A 21,713-nucleotide genomic window follows, 5' to 3' on the forward strand; every position below is an offset into this window, starting at 1 on the left:
TCCTTTCTTCCCATTTTAATAAAACTGTTCATCAAGATTACCAACAACTTCCCAAATAATCTCTCTGTGCCTGTTTCCTAAACTATAAAATGGGAATATAATGGTACCTAGGATCAAGGGATGTTTAAACATATGTAAAGGACTAGAACAGTGCCTGAAATATGATTTAGCACTGATTATTAGTTATTATATCATCTGGATATCTGGGACTCTTGCTTATCCTGGGATCTATATTTTTGTTACTAGCCTACTCAACAATGTGTGGGTCCTTGAGTAGCAAAATGCTTCAGTTTGGGGGGGGGGGTGCAAGGAGAGGTGGAAAGATAAAGAAAAAAAATTATACCCTGTCTATTAAACAATAAGATCTCTGAATTTCATTCAGATATCTTCAATCAACAATCATAAAGCTTCATAAAGTTAAGCTACCTCAAACCCAAGATCCAAATCACACTCCCTCTACCGCCTCACCCACTTCCATATTTTTCTACTTGCTGATTTTTGTCAAGATCATTTATCTAAGCACAACACCTTTCTATCTACATTCACTCACTCCTCATTTGGAAAGAGCTTAACCTCTGACTTGACTGTATGTTTTGTGACAGCAGACTAAGCTGTATTTCTGGAAACCATCTCTAGATGCTATGCATACGAAAAGTAGTCAAAATACTACTAGGCATTTAGAACTTACTACTAGTAGCTAAAATGCTATTAGGAACTGAAAAAGAGACTCGAATGAAAAGGTTAAGTTTACTGTAACATTGTAAGTTCCTATTAAAAAATTCTATTAAAAAAATTCTAGGGGCTGGGGTTCTGGCTCAGTAGCAGAGTACTTGCCTAGCATGCGTGAAGCACTGGCTTCAATTCTCAGCACCACCTATAAATAAATGAATAAAATAAAGGTCTACCAACATCTAAAAAAATTTTTTTAAATAATCCTAATGGCAAATTGAGTATATGTAATTGAAAACTGAAGTCAATCACTGTTGGGGGCAGGACAACTTGAAAGGATATATGAAAACTTTGTTGTTGATGGAAATGTTCTATATCTTGAAATACAGGTTATACAAGTGCACACATATACTGGCAAACTTTTACTGGACTCTACACATATAATATTTGTGTATCTTATTATATGCAAATTTTACCACGATAAAATGGAAAATATCACAATCTCAACAGAAATGGCAGAGAATTGGCAAAGAAGGGGTCCGGACTAGACTAGAGGATCTGAGTCTAAAAATTTATATAAAATAAACAAAATACAAACCAGAAAGACAAAAATCTGAAAGAGAATTCACCCTAAAAAAAAAAAAAAAAAAAAAATAGAAAGAATTCACCCTACCAGAAAGTACAGTACAAACTACAATAATTAAAATGGGATGGCTTGGTTCCTAAATGGATAGACAGGTCAACAGAATAGAAATGGTCCCAAATACACAAGGAAATTCAGTAATGATAAAGCATTTTATATCAGTAAGACAAAGATGGGTTATTAAATAATGTTGACACAACTGGGTGATCATCTGGTGAAAAAAACAAGGTTGGACCCATGTATATTATCTTATCCTATAAAGGCAAACATCAACTTGTGAAACAATATTTCAAAAAAAAAAATAGCTATTTTTAGTGTAAAAATAAGCCCCACAAGTCTAAGAAAATGAGCAACAAAGCAACAGAAAAATAAGCAAGGTTAAGGACAGTTAATAAGACAAAATGCAAACAAACCTTAAAAGATGTTTAATCTCACCAATAATGGCAATGATTAAAAAAGCAGGCTTCCTCACTTGATGCTGGTGGAATGGAAGTTGGACCTCTATGTATTACATGCTGCCAATACATATCAGAATTGTAGATGCACATACACTCTGACCAAGCAATCCACCTCTGGAGATGTATCCTATACATTTCTATACAAGCATGAAATGATATATATACACGGAGACTGAATAAATAAACTAAGTGTACACAAAAAAGGCATTAGTTAATTCAATGGTACACATGTATAATGGTGTTTAAGACTAAGTGGTGTTTATGTTCCCCTAAAGGAGCATGTTGAAGTCGCTTGGAGGTGAGACCTTCAGGAAGTAATAAGATTTAGATGAGCTCATGAGACAGGGGCTCTCATAATGGGATTAGTGTCCTTATAAGAAGAAGAGTCTGGAGTTCTCCCTGGCTATGTGAGAATACAGGGGAGAAGGCAGCTGATTGCCCTCACAAGATTGGTTCCTCAGGGAACCAAATTGGCCAGGGCTTTCTGTTCTTAAACTGTGAGAAATGCATTTCTGTTGCTTGAGCCACCCTGTCAATGTTGTTTTGTTATAACAGCTCAAACAGATAAAGGCAGATAGAAAATCATAAAACTGTTTGCACAAAGTATTCAACAACTTAGATAAAGGAGTCAGCAGAGAGTAATACATACATATACATACACACACGTGAACAATACAGTCCCTCATTGGTAAGACAAAAATCCAGGAATAAAAATAAAAAAACAAGTTTTAAAGTAAGTTTAGTACAAACATTTGGCAGTGAAACCTAACAAGATTTGGCAAAAGGCTTTATAATTTTTATTCACCCCACTTATTATGCTCTTTATGCTTTCAATACAGACATATTAATGTGTTTGATTACAGGATACTACCAACTCCTATTAGAGATTTTGGATAATATAGGTGAATGCACTACATCATTTTTCCATAATTCCAAAGAGAAACTAATTCTGAAAAACATCCAGACAAGGATTTTGCACAAGGGATTATGGTTTGTATTTACTTGAGCATACAAAAATCACCTCTGAAAGGATTCATAGGAAACATCACCATTTCCAGAGGGAGAAACTGGGTGGCTGCACAGAATGAAAAAAGAGGCACTCTACTGTACATCTTTTTAAATCTTGGGAACTCTGAATCAAAGTGAATTCAGTCAAAAGTTTAAACAAACTTTTAAATTTTCAGTAGTAACAGACAAAACCAGATTATTTCAATTTTTGTTTGTTTTGACTGAAAAGTGACTCTCAAGTCACAGCTTTCCTTCATCTCACCTTTGGTTGACCCAAATGGCATCTGAGAGTCAGAGGCAACCTCTCTGGAGAAGCCAGGGAATGGTGAGTTTCTGTTCCATCAACAACTTTTAGCAAATAGCAACTTCCCCATGTTTTGATGCTTCCAGGTAAGCAAAGAAAGTATGGCTGTTTTCCCCTTCTCATATCCTCAAAAATAGGCGGGTGGGGCTGGGGTTGTAGTTCAGTGATAGAGCATTTGCCTAGCATGTGTAAGGCTCTGTGTTCAATCCTCAGCACCACATAAAAATAAACAAACAAAATAAAGATATTGTGTCCATCTACAACTAAAAATAATTTTAAAAAAAAAAAAAAAGGAATTTAAAAACAAAATAGGTAGGTGAAAGGCTAGTGCCTCTCAGCAGGAAGCAGTGAGGCCCATACTTCTCATACTGGAGAAAAGACAAGAAAGTGCTTCCAGAACAGATTTAGCTTTAAGTTTTTCAGAGGCTCGATTTAAAAGTTTGAGGACTACAGTTGGTATCTGAGTAGCATATTCTCTAGTATGCGCTTTTTATACTTTTAATACCCTCTTGTATTCCAAAATGAATTTGAGGAGATTTTTTTTTTTTTTTTTTTTTTGCCTTTTCTTATGATTTGGACTCATCTGTACAGTCTCAACCACAACCAGAAATGGGAAAAGACATCTTGCTTTCTGCAGCTTATCCAGTATTTTTAAGGGAAGGGCAAAAAATGTGATGGTTTGGAAGTCCCCTGATGGCAAAAGGAATTCCTAACAAAATAACTAACATTTGCTTCTTTGTGTTAGGACATAATGAACATATTTATAGTTTTACCTCCTATCAAGTTATACTCATATCATTAAAGGGAGAGATTGATTTCAACAACAGTGTAGAAGTCAGGCTCCCACATTACTTACTACCTGGAGTGACAGAGTGATTTCTCAATAAACAACACCTGTGTAAAATCTGTGTCATCTCATAGTTGCTGACCTCAAGAAGAAACAAGAAATTTTATGTACCATTACCACACAGAAAACTTAAGAGACTCTAGAAAGCACCTAATGAACTGTTGTGATTACCTACTTTATGACAAGTATGTAATCTCCACAGTCAAAGATCCCAATAAGATTAAATTTAAAATACATGACAGCATTCTACTTCCTTCAGAAAAAATACATGATAAAACTATCCCCAGGTCCTGGGTTCCCAATCCTTTAGATATCTGTCAAAATAAACTCGGAAAGCTTAAGGAATCTCTGCTTGGGGAAGGGGTAAGAAATAGTGAAACAACATTGTATCAGAGAATGTGACAAATACTTATCAACTTTGAATATTTGTTTTTGGAACATTTCTAAATTTTAAGACAGAAAGGATTAGTGTACACAAGAAATCTCAGTCAATTCATATTTGATGAGATAATCAAATTTTAATCCCCCCCCCCAAAAAAAATACAGAGGAAATCAACTAGTATGCTCAGAAGAATTTGTGCATCAAAATGATTTTTAATTTACTCAGCATTTTACATCTGCTGGACTTTAATAAGTGAAAACAAAAACTAAAGTTTCCTGAAAGCAACCAAGTACTTTACATTCAGTACCTTAAATCTCAGACCTATGAGGTTATATACTATTATTGCTCTTATTTGACAGATAATAAAGCAGGCCCAAATGAACTTGCTTATATCACATAAAGTGAACTCTAGCTGGCTTTAACTTTCTAAAAAATCTGCATATTTTAACCAAATATGATGTACTACAAAGGGTTGTAGGAGACAGATGACATAACCCACCACCTTGAAAAAGAATGTCAGCTAGTAAGTTTTCCAAAAGGCCTACAAAAACACACCCCCACCACACACACATACACATTCTCTCTCTCCCTCTTAAAAACTAGTTTCAATGAAATTTGGCCTGTCCAGAGATTTGAAGTAGACTCTGTTTGGAGAAGACCTCTCATACCTCTTTTAAAAGAATATAAATTCACTGTTTAGGTGTGCCTTAAGTCCCATCCTCGATCATAAGCTTCTTGAGGCTAATGAAGTCTTCATTTTAACAACTTCCACAAAGTTTCTGAGAACATCAAGTCTTTTCAAAAGGCATCATGCTGCAGAATAAATAAAACCTACCACTCAAAGAATCTAATTTAAGGTGAAGCTTTTTGTTTTTCTGCATATTAAAGAAAGAAATTAATAATTTTCCCTGCTTCTGAAAATTTCAAGGGTAATTTTGCTTGCTGTTTTGTTTTTTGTTTTGCAGTCCTAGGAAAGGAACCCAGGGTATCACATGTGCTAGGCAGGCACTCCACCACTTAGTACTACTCCCAGTCCCTTATTTGCTGTTCTTTACTGGAGCTCCTGATAATCATCCAAGAAGGCCTCTTTCTGTATAGTTTCTGAAGAACCACCTATCTGGGGAACAACCCTTCTATAAAAAAGTTTTGACAGTTTGTTTACAATTCTAAAACTAAGAAGGCTAAACAACTTGCCCAGAGTTCCAGAGCTTGTTCATGGCAAAGTCCAGAGTGAATTTAAGTTTGACTACTAGACTGCTTTAGTTCCAGCTACTGAATGACAAGATAACTCTTAGCCTGGGGTGCTCTACCACAGAGTTACAGCCCTTTTATTAATATTATTATTTATTTTACAACAGGCTAAGTTGACAAAGGGGGACCTTGAACTTGCCATTCCATCCTTCTGCCTCAGTCTTCCAAATACCTGAGATTAGAGATATGCATTCGGCATGCTAGGACCACTCTCATTCCAATACTCCTATCGCCTTTTAGGTAGTAAATTTTCTTTAATCAAAATAAACTTGTGAAATCAAAGTTAAAGATATCTTACATTACAGTAAGAATGCAAAGCTTCTCAACGTTCAGGTAAAGAGTTCATGACTAAGATAATAAGCATCACAGATCTCTGAAATAGTCAAATGATTCATATCTAAAGCTACATGATTATAATAATTTCCTTGCACTACACAAATCAGAAAGGCTACTACCCATACCATTGACCTGACCTCTAGAGAACTGGCATCTTCATGACACTGTTATTCTTCTACACGTGCAATGAAGCATCTCAACCATGTAGATGACTCAAATATGTCAAAACTCAATCCACTAGTAAAGCAAATCAAAAACGAGCAGGCCCAACAACCTCATAATCATCAGTAGTATACTTTGTGGCTAGTTATTTAACAGTGAATTAATTTTTTTCACTGAGCATCAGTATCCTCACAGTCATTTCCATAATACCAGGCATGGAGCAAATAGTTAAGAGTTTAACCTTATAAATTTTGGTGCAATTTATTCTTACATTAATCTCCTTTCCAAGTGGTATTTCCTTCAGGATCCAAAGGGGTCTGAAGGATATAGTTGCCTATTCTGCCAGGACACTTAAAGGGAGAACTTTTCAAATTCATTAAAAGAATATATTTATGAACAGAACCAGTTCTCTCTTTTCCTTTAAAATAGAATTTAGACTGAAATGTAGAGTGAGCCCTAATGGGTATGGGAATTCTTCTTTGGGTTGATGACAATGTTCTGTAATTGATGGTGATCAATACACAACTTTGTAAATAAAACTAAAAAAACCACTGAAATGTGTACTCTGAAATGGTGAATTTTATGATACATGAAATAAATCTTAATTGTTATTTTTAAAAACAGCATTCAGGAAACAAAACAGTATTTTACATAGCCTATGAGCTAGTGCCTAAGGATTTTTTTATCAGTGACACTTACTGAAATCTAAAATAACTAGGCAAACCAATGAAAGTATGGTGTTTCAAGATTTCCAGCCCATACTTTAAAAGTATCACTTTATTATTTCTTCATTTCTACCTTACATCAAATAAGTTCACCTCAAAATCCTGAACATCAAAAACAAATGCTAAAACTTATTAAGAAGCAGTGGAAATGCACTATAACTTGAATAAAATATTATTTTGGGTTTCAGGTCATATGCTTTGCCAAGAGGGTAAGTTAAAACTTAATTTCTAATAAGTATTTCTAAAGTATTAGAAATTAAATGCTTCTGATAAAACATTTATGCAGGTTATTTCTTCTGTTCTACTCTTCTACTTAAAATAAAGAAATCACCCAAAACCTTTCCAATGATACTTGCAAAAGGATAAATGCAATCATTTAGATTCCTAAGTGAATACCTCTGTGAACATATGTACATACAGGTTGAGTATCATTTATCTAAAAATGCTTGGGACCAGAGCTGTTTCAGATTTGGGGGGTAATTTGAATTTTCAGATTAGGTCATTCAACTGTATATTTATGTATACAAACACACATCACAACTTTATTAATCATATTAAAAATATTTAACTGGGTGAACACACCTGTAGTCCCAGCTACTCAGAAGGCTGAGGAAAGAGAATCACAAGTTCGAGGACAACCCTGGCAACTTAGCAAGAACCTGTCTCAAAACAAAATAAAAAATAAAAAGGACTGGGCATGTAACTCAGTGGTAGAGTGCCTCTGGGTTCAATACCCAGTACTGCAAAACAAACTATTTAGACAAGATTTTATTTTAGGATAGTGAACAGCCTTGAAGTGACAGGGGGAAAAAAAGGCACTTAAGTGATTCAAGAACCCTGTTGTCCTAAGAGATACTGTACTGTATGAATTGATCATTTAGCCATCTAGAACTGACAGTCTCCAAAACTTCATGGAGAATATTGTCTTTTTAAAGGATTGATTTGAATATTATCAATTATAAAGAGTTTTTCATACATCCAACTCTTTTTGAACACTTATTATATCCCTGGCTAGGTGGTGGAGAAAGAGATGTACCTGCCCTCAAGCAAGTCCCATTTTGATTGCTTGCTTTTGTCTGGCACTGCACTAAACATAAACATATTCACTTATAGCATCTAATCTCCTAGGTTTAATGTTAACCACAAAAGGGAATGTGGGGCCAACAGTATAAATGAATGGAAAAAATAAAATTAAAACATAAAAGCTGTTGTACATTTAGACCAAACACAGCTATATTTCCTAACATAAAATTACTTTAATTTCCAGATACAGTGCTAAAAAATAAAAATAAAAACAGTAAAACGACCCAAAGCTAACTGTACCTTCCTTAACATACATCCCTTATAAAACTGTCTCATTTAAAGGTATATCTATTATATTTCATTCTTAGTATTCTCTTCCATTTAAGGATAGTTCCCTTTACCTTCAGACCTCTCCATCTGGATACAGTACTGAACAGCTGCTGAATGAATGAATGAAATAAACAGATGTTCTAATTGCCACGGAGGTATCTGCTGGATGCTTATCTCAAAACACAAAGAGCTGACAGACCAAAAATCTACTGGGAAGATCACTGAATTTCAGTGGTAAAAATAGTAGCCAATGGACTTTGTCTGATACCCTGTAGTCAACATGTTATTAAATTCAAGATAAAGATCAGATGGGAACTTTGGGAAATGAAAATGTAAAGTGTGTGTCACAGTACTTTAAAATGGACTTGTTCTGCCATCTCTGGATAGGAAAGTCAAGTGCCAAGACAAAGGGATAATAGGGTGGGGTGAAAAAGTCAAAAGGTCACCACCGAGTGACCCTCAAGAGAAATGTGCGCAGACCACTGAAGCTCCGGGAGAGCCTGATAACACACCTCCCGCACTAACCACCGGCCGGGTTCTCTCACAACCCAGGGCTGGAGCCCACCCGAACCTTTATCGGCGTTGCAGCCTGCGTTCGCTCAGGACGTTAGCACAAAGAAACCACCGAGAAACAAAACACGGTCCCGTGGGTGCCCGGCAGGCGTGGGGAACCAGAGAACCGGGACGCGAGCGTTCTCCCTGCTCCCCGCCCCCCGGGGAGGCAGCCAGGGCGCGGCGGGCCGCGAAGGCGCCTCCGTCCGACCTTCGCCGAAGTGTTTCAGAACTTGCCACCCACCCCCCGCTCCATTTTCTCCTCCAGACGTGGAAGCGGGACCCTTGCGAGGAGGGCGCGCGAGGACCGGCGGGCGGAGCTCAAGGCTGAGGGCCGGGCGCGGGCGGGCGGGCGGCCGGGGTCCCGCGGGCCCACGCCCCCTCTCCTGGCTCCCGCCTCCCGGGCCGCTATTGTTCCCGCGCCGCCCCCGCCCGCCGCCCGCCCGCTCCCGCCCCCACTCCCGGGAGGGGGTCACGACTGAGGAGAAGGAGGCGGCGGCGGCGGCACAATAACATAAACACCGGGGCCGCCGGGTGCCCCGTCCCTGCGGCACCCGCCGCACTTACCTGGCAGCGCAGCAAACCGCAACAGTAAGGACCCCAGCGGGGACGCACACCGTCCAGGCGTTCGCCGCGGCCGTTACCCAGCGCTGCTCCCGGCTCCGCTCTCCGGGCCGCGTCGTCCGGCCTTGGCCGCTCCGCTGAGTAACAGGGACGCGAGCCGTCACCGCGCACGCCCGCCCACGTCATCGCGCAGGGCCCCACCCCCGCGCCTCCCTCTGGAGCGGCCCGCGGGGCGGGGCAGCCCCGGGGCCCGGATTGCGGGGGCGGGGCCCGCAGCTAGTGGGCGTGGCTACACTAGCGGACCAGGCTGACTTGGTGGAGGTCGCTTGGAGCTTGAGCGGTTGGGAGATCCTCCGAGAGAGTCTTGTTAGGGGCCGGCTGGGAATGGGAGGGGGCGGGACCCTAGCTGGCACGTGTCGGCGTGTGGCCCGGACACGGCATCTGGCCCCGGGCACTTTACTAGTCACAGCCTAACCCTCCAGGGCTCCTCACAGCAGGGTTTGGAGGTGAGGTGGCTTAGGCCAAACCTGCCTAGCGAGCTGACACGCCTGCCTGGGCACACACCTGAGGCAAGAAGAGCTCGTTACCTTGAACAACACAGTATGTTCCGTTCTGAGGACACCTGTCGGGGTTCAGCCACCTACCAGCAAATAAATGTTCTCTTCATCGTCCTAGAAAAAGCTACCTCCTGATTTTCCATAATCCACCTCTTCCCAGATTACTTGAATTACCCGATTTATCTCTGAGACCCCAGAATGCGTGCAAGTGTTAGTTATAGAAGTGACAAGCTGACAAACCACTAGATATCCAACAATGGGTGGAAAGGCATTTAAATTACTATCATCCCTGCAATAGAATACATTTTAGTACTTTAAACGCCATTTGTTCAAAGAATTCTTACCAAGGGAAACTGTTCACAATATATCATTAAGAGGAAGAAGCAAGTATATATAGATTCTTCCACTTATGAACTATATATATACATATATATGTGTATACACACACACATATGTAGTATATACATAGAAAAGAAATATACCAAATTCTTTTAACAGTGGTTCATCACTGGACTGGAATGAAGAACTATTTGGTTTTCTCTTACGCTTTGGGCATTTTCGCATGGTTTCCCAAAGGATTAGTTATGATTACAATCAGAGATAAGTTACCTAAACAATAAATAAATATTACATGTTGGGCTGTTGTGTTTCTAATAATTCTGAAATGGAACATGTAATATTCACTCTCCATTTTCCCCCTTCCTCTCAGCCTTTATTTCCTTCCTTCCTTTAATAATTAGCACATACCCATTCTCTGCCAGGCAATGTTCCAGGGTGGCAATACAATGAAACTTACAGATTTAATCACTTATATGAAAATAACATCAGAAGTGCAAAATTATCACTGTTATAATGCAAATTGTTAAGGACATATAGGATTATGAAACTAATTGATGTAGTTTATAAATCCCGAAAATGTTTCCTTGAAGAAATGCCCCCTGAGTTGAGAACAGATTTGACCAGACAGAGACTATTGCTGACATAGGTAACTTGACAAGATGAGCTAGTAACAGAGCTGCCAGGAAAAGTAGAAGAAAAACCAAGAAAGAGGGATCAGGTAGAAAGGAGTGATCAATAAGGACCAATAAGGATCCTGTGATGAGAGAGAGTAGGGTAAGTTGGAGAAATTGAGGAGGAGCTAACTTTGCCAGAGAGGATGAAGGAAGAAGGATCCATGAGATAAAATTGAGAAACTAAAGGAACTAACCTAGAACAGACACCCTGACCCATGTTGAAAATCTTTTTATGTAAGTGCAATTGGAAGATGTTCAGCATAGGGGGTACCATGATCAGAATGACATCCTGAAAAGATTAATTATTGGAAGAAGGCCAGGTGGATTGATACAGATGGCAAAAAGTGGAGGCTTAGTCTTGGATGATGATCACAGAAATAGTAAAGGAGAGGATCTGAAAACCATTTAGAAGACCCTATGTGCAGAACTTGCATATTCCGCAAGTGATGGGTTTAGGTAAGGCAGCGAAGAAGAGGGGAACATTAAGGTTTCTGGCTTGTGGCCAAGAATGGGTGTCAGTGCTGGTTCATCAATATGAAAATCCTGGAAGAGGACCACTGAGGTAGAAAAATCGTGAATGCAGTTTCTTTGTTTGTTTAAAGATTTTTGAAATGCCCAAAAGAGATGCCAAATTGGTTGGAAGGACAGAACTGGGGCTCAGTTAAATAGGAGATGAATAATATACAGAGAATTAGTTCAAGCCTGAGGGAGAGAACAGTGAGCAAGAAGAAAAGATGACCTAGAGACTTCAGCACGAAATGGCCACAAGGAGCAAGATGAGCTAGTAACAGAGTTGCTGGGAAAAGTAGAAGAAAAACCAGAAAGAGGGATCAGGTAGAAAGGAGTGATCAATAATATTAACTGTAACTGAAGGACTGAAATCCTGGAGTAGTAGAACCAGAAGTGGATTAGCAAGGACCAAGGAATAAGTGGGAGATTAGAAGTGGAGGTAGTGAATATGGATAGGCTGGGCAATAAAGAGAGACACAAGTATATTTTACATCTGCTGGGAACACTCTGAGAGCGAGAAGCTAAATAAACAAGGAAGAGGAAAAATAATTATGAGTGTTTCCCAAGAGAGTAGAAAGTGTGATTGGGCACACAGGTGGAGGTGTTATCAGGTACCTCCTACTCTCCACCAGACAAATTAAAGACCTGGAGGTAACAAAAGACAATATAACTCCTAGGACAGTTATGAAGGGAGGGAAGTTGCTAGGAACAGAGCCCAGTTCTATAATCCTATTAATAGCAGGGAGAGCTTCTGATTTAGCATCAGCTACCACTGTCAGTTTCTGATTATCTACATGTAAAAGAACATGCTTTTCTTTTGTACACACCAACTTCATCTTCTGTTTTTCTACACACATTTGTAAGTGTTTGTGCACGTGTGTGATTTCAGAAAGCTATTTACTCACTCACAACCCTGGTCAAGTCTACTTCTCCCTCCACAGGCAGAAGAGGTTCAGACCCAACTGACTCCAAGATACACTTTGAGGATCCTTCAAGACAGAGGCTGTTGCAGGACCCTGTGGCACACACCTATAATCCCAGCAACTCTGGAGGCTGAGACAGGAGGATTGCAAGTTGAAGACCAGCCTCAGCAATTTATTGAGACCCTATCTCAAAATTTTAAAACTATACATAAAAAAGTGGGCAGCTGTGGATGTAGCTCAGTGGTGAAACTCCCTTGGGTTAAATTCCAGTACCAAAAAAAAAAATCCTGCTGACTTCTAAGGGGTTGGAACAGGCCCTGGTAGCCTGAACAGAAGAAAGATAGGTATTCAGATTGCACTTTTTTAATCCGACTCCAAGAACTATGGCTTATTTCTTAAAGGATAGGACAAGACCAAAAATGACCAGACCGCCTTAGTCACAACTCAAACATTGTGAAATAAAGACAGAAGGGGGCAATATTTTGGAGTTATATGTGATACCTTCTCTTTGCTTCCAGGTTCATGCAAGAGGGAGACAAGCTAGTTAAGACTATAGACTGAGTACACATGTGTATGCTCATTGAAAAAAATCATCAGCATTTATTCCTTGCTGTGGTTTGAATGTTGCCTATCCCCACTGAAACTCATTTTGAAATTTGGTTGCCAGGGTAGCAATATTTGGAGGTGGGGCTTTCAAGTGGTGTTTGGGTCATGGGGGTACCATCCTCAGGAGTGGATTAATGTCTTTCTCAAGAGACTGAATTTGTTCTTTTTAGAATAATTTATTCTCATGTATTCTCATGGAGTGGTATTTTAGTCAACTTTGTGGGGTTGTGACCAAAAGACCTGAAAAGAACAACTTAGAGGAGGAAAAATTTATTTTGGCTCACAGTTTCAGAGATTCATTCCATGCTCAGTGGACTCCATAGCTCTGGACCTGAGGTGAGGCAGAAAGTAATAGTGGAAGAGAGTGGCAGAGGAAAGCAGTTTAGAACATGGCAACCAGGAAACAGAAAGATGCACCATGACAGGGCATGTCCCCTGTGACCACCTCCTCCAGTCACACCCCCACCTGCCTATAGTTACTACTCAGTCCAAATTAGGACGGATTGATTATGTTACGGCTATCACAATACAATCATTTCACCTCTAAACATTTTTCATTAATACAGAAACTTTTGGCAGACAACGCCTCATATCCAAACCATAACGAGTTGTAAAGTGAGCCTTGTACCTCCCCTCTCATGCATAAGCGCTTTTCTTTTACATGCTCCTACTTAACCTGCTGTTTTTCTTCAAGAGTTTATATAGAATGAGGCCTTCATCAGATGTGGTCACCTAATCTTAGACTTCCCAGCCTCCAGAACCTGAGTCTGAATAAACTTTTTCAGTGCATACTAACCAGATGTTGAAGATACTCTCATCTGGAGAAAAACACAAATGGAACTGAATTGGAGGAAAGGAATATATTGTTGAAGACCTTTAACTGATTAATATAATTCTTGCTATTGTTTTAAATAAGTTCATATTTCATAAGAGGGTTTTGTGCTGATCTCTCAGCATGGATCCCATCTATAATTCTTAGCTAAGAATTTCTTCTGTCCCAATGGAATTTTGCCATTTATAACTGTAAAGGTACTGCAGAACATTTGTCTAGGCCCTGGTAAGAGAAAACAGCACCCCGTGACTGGCCCCTATCCCTTGGGTGACCTTAGAGAGAACCTAACTCCACCTTCATCCTCCCTCTTCCTTCAGTTCTCCACCCCTTGCCCCTCAAATGTCAAACTGGAATTCATACTAGATTGTCAAGCATATTACCAATGACCCTTTGGTAGGGGTACACCTGTGAATTTCCAACTTTTGCTGAAAGTTCCACTTGTTCTAAGCTGTGTTGGTCAGCTTTTTGTCACAGTGACCAAAATACCTGATAAGAACAACTTATATAGAGTTACTTTGAAGTATGCAGACGGGAGTGAAGGGAGGGGAATGGTACATGGGTGGGAAGAATGAACTGGACATTAGTATCCTATGTGCATATATGACTACATGACTGGTATGATTCTATATCATGTACAACCAGAAGAATGAGAAGTTATGCTCCATTTATGTATGATGTGTCAAACTGCATTCTACTGTCATGTACAAATAATTAAGATTAAAAAAAAAAAAGAACAACTTAGAGGAGGAAAGTTTTATTTGAGCTCACAATTTCAGAGATTCAGTCCATGGTGGGCCAGCTCCATTGCTCTATGCTAGAGGTGAGGCAAAGCGTCGCAGACAAAAGGGCACAGTGAAGGAAAACTACTCCACTGACGACTACCAGGAAGCAGTGAAAGAGGGAGGGGCAATGAGGACAAGATATAATCACTGAGGGTATGCCCCCAGCAACCTACTTCCTCCAGCCATGCCCCACCTGCCTATAGTTTCCACCCAGTACAGTAGGCCTTTCAAATTGTGGATCCATTGAATAGGATATGACTCTCATAATTTAATCATTTCACCGCCTGCATTAATGCATGTGTTTTTGAGAGACACTGCACATCCAAACCATACTATCAGTTGAATTTGAAAAGATTCTTTATGGTGTCATTGGATAACAAGGAGATTCTATCATCACCAGAATTGTCATTGTCTTTGGATAGCAAGATTTTGAGCCCTTCAGAAAGCAAGAGTGGTGCATGTCTTTGCTGCTTCCTTGCCAGGGGCTTCTAGTGGAATAGGGTTTGTCTCACCTCTCTGACTCAGAGATGAGCCCTGAGGTCCTCTGATGCTAATGAGAAGTGCTCTCTTACTTTTAGAAAACAGATATTAAAAGACATTTTGTTCTATAGGACAGTAGGATAACTACAGTTGACAAAAATTAGCTGGATACTTCAAAATATCTAGTAGAGAGAATTTTGCATACTCCCAGCACAAAAAAATGATAAATATTTGAGATGATGGTGCTATGCCAAGGACTCTGATTTGATTACTATGTGTTATTTACATGTATTGAAATACCACACTGAATCTCATAAATATGTACAATTATTGTGTTCTATCACAAATTTTTTAAAGTATTTTTAAGAAGAATATTTGATAAAAGAATCTAACAGCTCCTTAATTATATTCCCAAGCAGATTCCCAGAAAATAACAACTTCACCTATGAGGAGATATTTCACTGCCCATCTTGCTAAAACCCTGATGTAGGATTTATTCTTAGCTGAAGGCTAGCATGGCTAGTCAGCTGCCCTGTTCAGGCTTGTTGTGGGACTGAAAAGTGTCTGGAAGAGAGTAGGGTTTCAGAACTTGGGAACTGGTACAGGGAAGTACTTTAATCCTGCAGAGGAACTTAAGTGAACATTCCTTCCCAAACCCAAGGCAGCTAACACTATAAGTGACATTTGAGAGATAAGCAATCCATTGTAAATAAAGGATATATTCATTTCTGGGGGTACTAAGCCATGAAGACTAGATAAGATCTCAAACCTAGACCCTAGGCCTACTCCTCCTCCTGTCCTCTGCAATATTCTGTTTCCTTGGAAAACCAAAGCATGGTTGGTAGCTGTCAGCCTATGCAGAGAGCAGGACTTCTCTCTGTCATCAGTAGGGACAATAGGATTGACACAAATACCCACTTCTCAAAGGCAGAACATGGCATGTGACTTTGTCTATCCTGAAGCAATTGAGAGAGGACTACCAAGCAAGAGTGGAGATGGGGACCATCTAGTCTGAAGCCCCTCAAGAGAAGATGGAAACACATAAGCTGACATCAGATTCAAATATTTGGTTCATTCTGATCAGTGTGGAGCATCAGGAAACAGAATTCTCCCAACACTTTAGAACCAAAGAGGGAGACTGAACAGGGCTGAAAGGCAAGCCAAAGTGAAAACCAAATCCTGAAAGCTGGTCTCTGTGGCAAAGATTATAGATTTTACCATATATGACGAACTCCCCTGAAGAAATTAGCAAAGGCACTAGATTTTCCCCCACCCCAGTCCTACATCTTATAGATCTGAGGCATGACCTTTAAGAGTGCCAAGGTAAACTGTGAATTCAAGGATTCTAGTGTATTCAGCTGAGATTGAAAACTGTGGATTCACAATGACAGAATTGTGGATATTTCTCTAGAATCCCTGTCAATCCAGGTAGAGAAGCAGAGACAGGACTTGTGGGGATGTTTCTAGGAGCTCAGGTTTTTCTGGGCATGTTGAATGGAAAGATGGAGATCCAGGCCGTTGAAAGAACCCCTGAGACAATCAGGGTATGGATGCTGGGGCCCAGGCTGGGCCAGAAGGGCAATGAGGATGACAGAAGACAAAAAGATTGGGCAAAATTCACACAGGAAACAAGTGTTTCTGGTCTTTAAAGGCTGTGAATGGTTACAAATGCAGAGAAGAACATGCAAGAAGAAGAGGGACAGAGAGGAAATGGATAAGATATCATAGTTTAAGTTTCTGATGGGGAGCACCTCTAGGTATACTCTCCAATGTGTACAGTTGGTCTGTAACTAAAGTGAAGATCACTCATAGTGAACAGGGAAGAAACTATGAGCCTTTTGTGTGGAAGAGGTAGCTGGCTAGCTGTGGTAGGTTGTCCAGGAGATGCCTGGTTTGCACCTGCTGCTCCAGTGTGATTATTAAGGTAATGGATAATTTGAATTGTCAACTTGGTTGGATTAAGAGATGCTGATGATTAAGAGGCCTCTGAGTGTATCTGTGAGGGCATGTCTAGGAATGATTGGAATGTGGGATAGTGAACTGAAGTGGAGCCCCTCCCTAAGCATGGGTGGCACTACCCAATAGGTTGGAATAAAAGTTGGAAGAACAAGGAAGCAGATGCAGATGCAAGCTTGACTCTTCTTGAACAGGTTCTTGATCGATGCTTCAATTGTCTGAGGATAGCCTTGGTCTTGGACTAGAAGAGTAGCACTGTTGGTCTTTCTTGTTCTGGGGCTTCTGAATCTTGGACTGCACAGCTGCTGGTTCTTCCAGCTCTCTAGCTGTCAGCCGTTTTGGACTATCCAGCTTCTGGTCATGTAAGACAATCTAATAAATTCCCTTTTTATAGTCATACTTCCTGTTGATTCTATTTCTCTAGAGAACCCTGACTTATATAATTAATAATGTGTCCCACACTTTAAAAACCATCCATGTTTGAATGACTAATTACATGGCACTTTTCTGATATGGCATCCCATTAGACCAGGCCTGGCTTCATGGGTATATGACCTGTGTAGTCACACAGGGTTAAGCTCTATAAAAGGGGTTCATTGCTTGGTTTACTTCTCTGCAGCTGCCATCTTAAAATTTGTATAACTTTATCTATGGACTTGTGTTCTATAAATAAAATTCCATAGACACAGGAGCATATAAGCAGAGGAGATAGATAGACCCACATGCATGCCCAGCAGCAGCCTAACTACCCCGGCAGACATGCACACCTGGGGTAGTCTGAGACACTGTAGGACACTGAAGAGATAATCAGGGCTAGAATATGAACCTGCAGCAGTGTTGGATCTGGTGGCAGCAGCAGTAGAAGCAGCAGTGATGGAGCTAGTGGTCATGACTCAAAGAAAGAAGGGGATGTGATGGGACCCAGTGGAAAGTGTCTTACCATGAAGCCCCAGATCCCATCCCAGTGTACAAATATTAGGTCTCTGCCCTGGAATTCAGGAAAAAACTACCCATACTCAGGTAGTATGTCAGTCAGCTTTCTGTCACTGTAACAAACACCTGAGATAATCAATTTATAAAAAGAAAAGGTTTATTCTGGCTCACAGTTTTAGAGGTTCCAGTCCATGATTGATGGGCCCTGTTGATTTTGACCTGTGCTGAGGTAGCCCATTATGGCATAATCAAGTGGCAAAGCAAACCTGTTTACCTAATAAGAAGAAAAAGAGGGCAGGAAGGGGGCCAGGGTCTCATAATCCCCTTTAGGGTACACTCCAGTGACTTAAAGACCTCCTTTTAGGCCTCCTAACCCCTACACTGCCAGCCTGGGACCAAGTCTTCAGCATGAGGACGTTTCAGAGACATTCAAGATCTAAACTATTAGCAGGCAGAATTCTGTTAGTGAAAAATCGTACCTTTACTACAAAACAAATATGCAACAAAGACATTGCAATGAAGTCTATCAAGGAGATACACCAAAATTCTTCAGAGTTTAGAGTATATGTTTAGGAAACTGCTGCCACATTGCAAAGTAAATTTCCACAGACTTAAAATAGAAATTAAGATGAACTACTGTCACATTTAATGAAAGAGAACACTATTTTCATATAAAACTTCACATACATGAATTATTAGTGAAAAAGAATATTTGAAATTAACATCCTGGTGATTGAACATCCTATGATATAGCTGTAACGCATAAATAAGTGTATATACACAAACCATGAAGCCATTTTCTGTCTCATTCAACTTCCACAAATTATAGGATGTCTAACAGGAAACATTAAAATGCCATTGTATAATTTTGCATTTGAAATTGTATACCTTAAATGCAACCATGTTGTATAAGCAGTTAAATCTTTTTAGAAAAATTGTTGCCTAAAACACCAGTCCTAGATGTACTAAGATTTATATTTTTGAGTTAATTTATCAGAAATTTAGCCAAATGTTGTCACAGTTTATAAAATTCTCTTAACAGTCCCAACAAGTTATCCCAGTAGAAAGATCCTTCTCAAAATTTAAAATTATAAAAATTATTTGCCATCTTGTGTTGAAGAGCAACTGATATAACTTTCAAATGTGTCAATGAAAAATTGATTTTTAAAAAAATTACTACTTATCCGGGGTGTTGGTGCATGCCTGTAATTCCAGTGGCTCCGGAGGCTAACATAGGAAGACCACAAGTTCAAAGTCAGCCTCAGCAACTCAATGAGGCCCTACACAACTTAGTGAGACCCTATCTCAAAATAAAATATAAAAAGGGCTGGGGATGTGGTTCACTGGTTGAGTATCCCTGGGTTAAGTCCCCAGTACCAAAAAAAAAAAAGAAAATTACTACCACTATAAATATTGATGACATGACAAATGAATTTCAAGAAAAGAAAGCCAGAAAAATATTATACTCAACCAAGATACCACATTAATGAAATATTATTGTTTATTGTAGTGTATAAAGTTATGAAGTAAAAAATAGAATACTTTTGCAATTTGTACACTTCTGTTGCTTCTTGGTCAGTAATAAGATACTTTAAAGGAAAAAAATTTTCATTTTAGTATCTTTTTTTGTTTGTTTTGGAGTACTAGAGATTGAACCCAGGGATGCTCTATCACTGAGCTACGTCCCCAGTCCCTATTTCTTTATTTCTTTATTTATTTACATGGAGTCTCACTAAACTGCCCAGGCTTAGTGAATTTGTCATCCTCCTGCCTCAGCCTCCTAAATTACTGGGATTATAGGTATGTGCCATCACACCAGGTTGCTACATTTTAGTATCTTTTTTTAAAAAACATTGTTTTAGTTGTTGATGAACCTTTGTTTCATTTTATTTATGTGTGGTGCTGAGAATCAAACCCAGGGCTCTACCACTGAGTTACAACCCCAGCCCCATTTTAGTATCTTCAATGACACCTTTTCTTGCTTTTTGAACAAGGACAACCATGCATGCGCGCGCGCACACACACACACACACACACACACAGTGCTTCCCATTTTCATTTTGTGCTGGGTCTCATAGGTTATACAGCTGCCTTTGCCCTGGGCATTGAATTCATCAGGATGATTGTGTGGTATGGATGGAAACATGTGACCATGTGCCTGGACTGCGGAAACTTGGCAAGGATGCTAGGCAAGCACTTGGACCCCTTACCACAGGAGGGCTTAGGCTCCAGGGAATGAGAGATTCAACCACCCAGGGGGACCGAAAAGGTAGTTGTGAAGGGCAGTTAAGGTAGGGAGGGGTGAAGAAGTGTCTCTGTGGAGTCTTGGAGGAGCCACTGTTGTTGATTTGTTGGTTTTCTTTCTGCAAAGTTCTAGTGAAGATGGGCACCAATGAGATTAATGAAATTAATTTTATGTGCTTAGCTTTAAGAAAGGAATTACCTCAAGGAGAGGGAATGGGTTCAAATTATCAGGAAACTTAACTTTTAATTTTATTAGAACATTTTACAGGGTATTTGCATTATATATTCATATCAGTGAATATCCCCATAGGATCTCAACTGAGATGATTCAGGATCACTTAAATAAAGAGTTATTTCCAAAGAGTGAGTAGGTTTAAAGGAAACAAATATGTGGTAATACAGCATCCTAGGGTAGCAACCTGGAGTTTTTACCTGCCTGGGTATGAAGGAGAAAGGGGAGGGAGTGATTTTCAGTTCCTAGTAAGAGTAGAATGAAGCTGACAGGAGCAACTGTCTGTGGTCTGTGGTAGGACAGAGATGCCCTCAATAGCAGGCAGGAGAGAGTAGGAGGACTACATACCCTGCCTGCCCATTCTTCTGTCTCCTGTCCTTGCTCATCACCTTCCAGTGGTGGAACACACACACAAGCAGGAGAATAGTGAGGTCCCAGAACACAGATAGGGAGAGGATTGAGAGTGGATCTGTAGCATCAGGAATTTGCATGTGAGATATATATGCACACACACCATCTACAATATCTATAATAGGTAATACACAACATAATCCTGCCAAGATCTGAGGAACCTGGAAATCACTAAATACTACATATGTTGTGTGTGTATGTTTATATACATATACATTTGTGTGTGTATGTAAGAGAAGAAACATAGTCAAACTACATTTTGGGAATTAACAACAATAAAAGTCATCATCTTAGAGCACTAGTCTCCAAGATATATAAAGAACTCAAAAAACTGAACACCAAATAAACCAAATAACCCAATCAACAAATGGGCTAAGGAACTGAACAGACTCTTCACAGAAGAAATATAATTGATCAACAAACATATGAAAAAATGTTCATCATCTCTTGCAATTAGAGAAATGCAAATCAAAAACTGCTCTAAGATTTCATTTCACTCCAGTCAGAATGTAAATGATCAAGAATATAATCAATAATAATTGTTGGTGAGGATGTGGGGTAAAAGGTACACTCATACCTTCTTGGTGGGACTGCAGATTGGTGCAATCACTTTGGAAAGCAATATGAAGATTCCTAAGAAAACTTGGAATGGAACCACCATTTGACCCAGTTATCCTACTCCTTGATTTATACCCAAAGGACTTAAAATCAGCATGCTACAGTGACCCAGTTACATCAATGTTTATAGCAGCTCAATTTACAATGTTGAAACTATGGAACCAACCCAGATGACCTTCCATTGATGAATGGATAAAGAAAATGTGATACATATACACAATGGAATATTACTCAGCATTAAAAAAGAACAAAATCATGGCATTTGCAGGTAAATGAATGGAACTGGAGAATATCATGCTAAGTGAAATAAGCCAATCCAAAAAAACCAAAGGCCAAATGTTTTCTCTGATAAACAGATGCTG

At 39.6% G+C, this 21,713-nt stretch overlaps 1 protein-coding gene across 6 annotated transcripts in view; it reads right to left on the reverse strand.

The window, feature by feature from the left end:
- Positions 1 to 9,421, reverse strand: part of MAPK8 (mitogen-activated protein kinase 8) — a 129,928-nt gene extending 120,507 nt beyond the window's left edge. For 2 of the 6 annotated variants that reach the window (XM_079135866.1, XM_079135864.1), the window contains exons 1-2: positions 9,258 to 9,420; positions 835 to 874 (exon numbers count right to left, since the gene is read on the reverse strand). The gene's annotated coding sequence lies outside the window, so the exon portion shown is untranslated. Of the gene's footprint in view, positions 1 to 834; positions 875 to 9,257 lie in introns of all 6 variants that reach the window. The other 4 variants (XM_079135862.1, XM_079135863.1, XM_079135867.1 and 1 more) reach the window with 3 other exon arrangements.
- Between the last annotated feature and the right edge of the window lie 12,292 nt (positions 9,422 to 21,713).

Source organism: Sciurus vulgaris (genome assembly GCF_902686455.1).
Source record: "Sciurus vulgaris genome assembly, chromosome: 4".
NCBI classification, from domain to species: domain Eukaryota; kingdom Metazoa; phylum Chordata; class Mammalia; order Rodentia; family Sciuridae; genus Sciurus; species Sciurus vulgaris.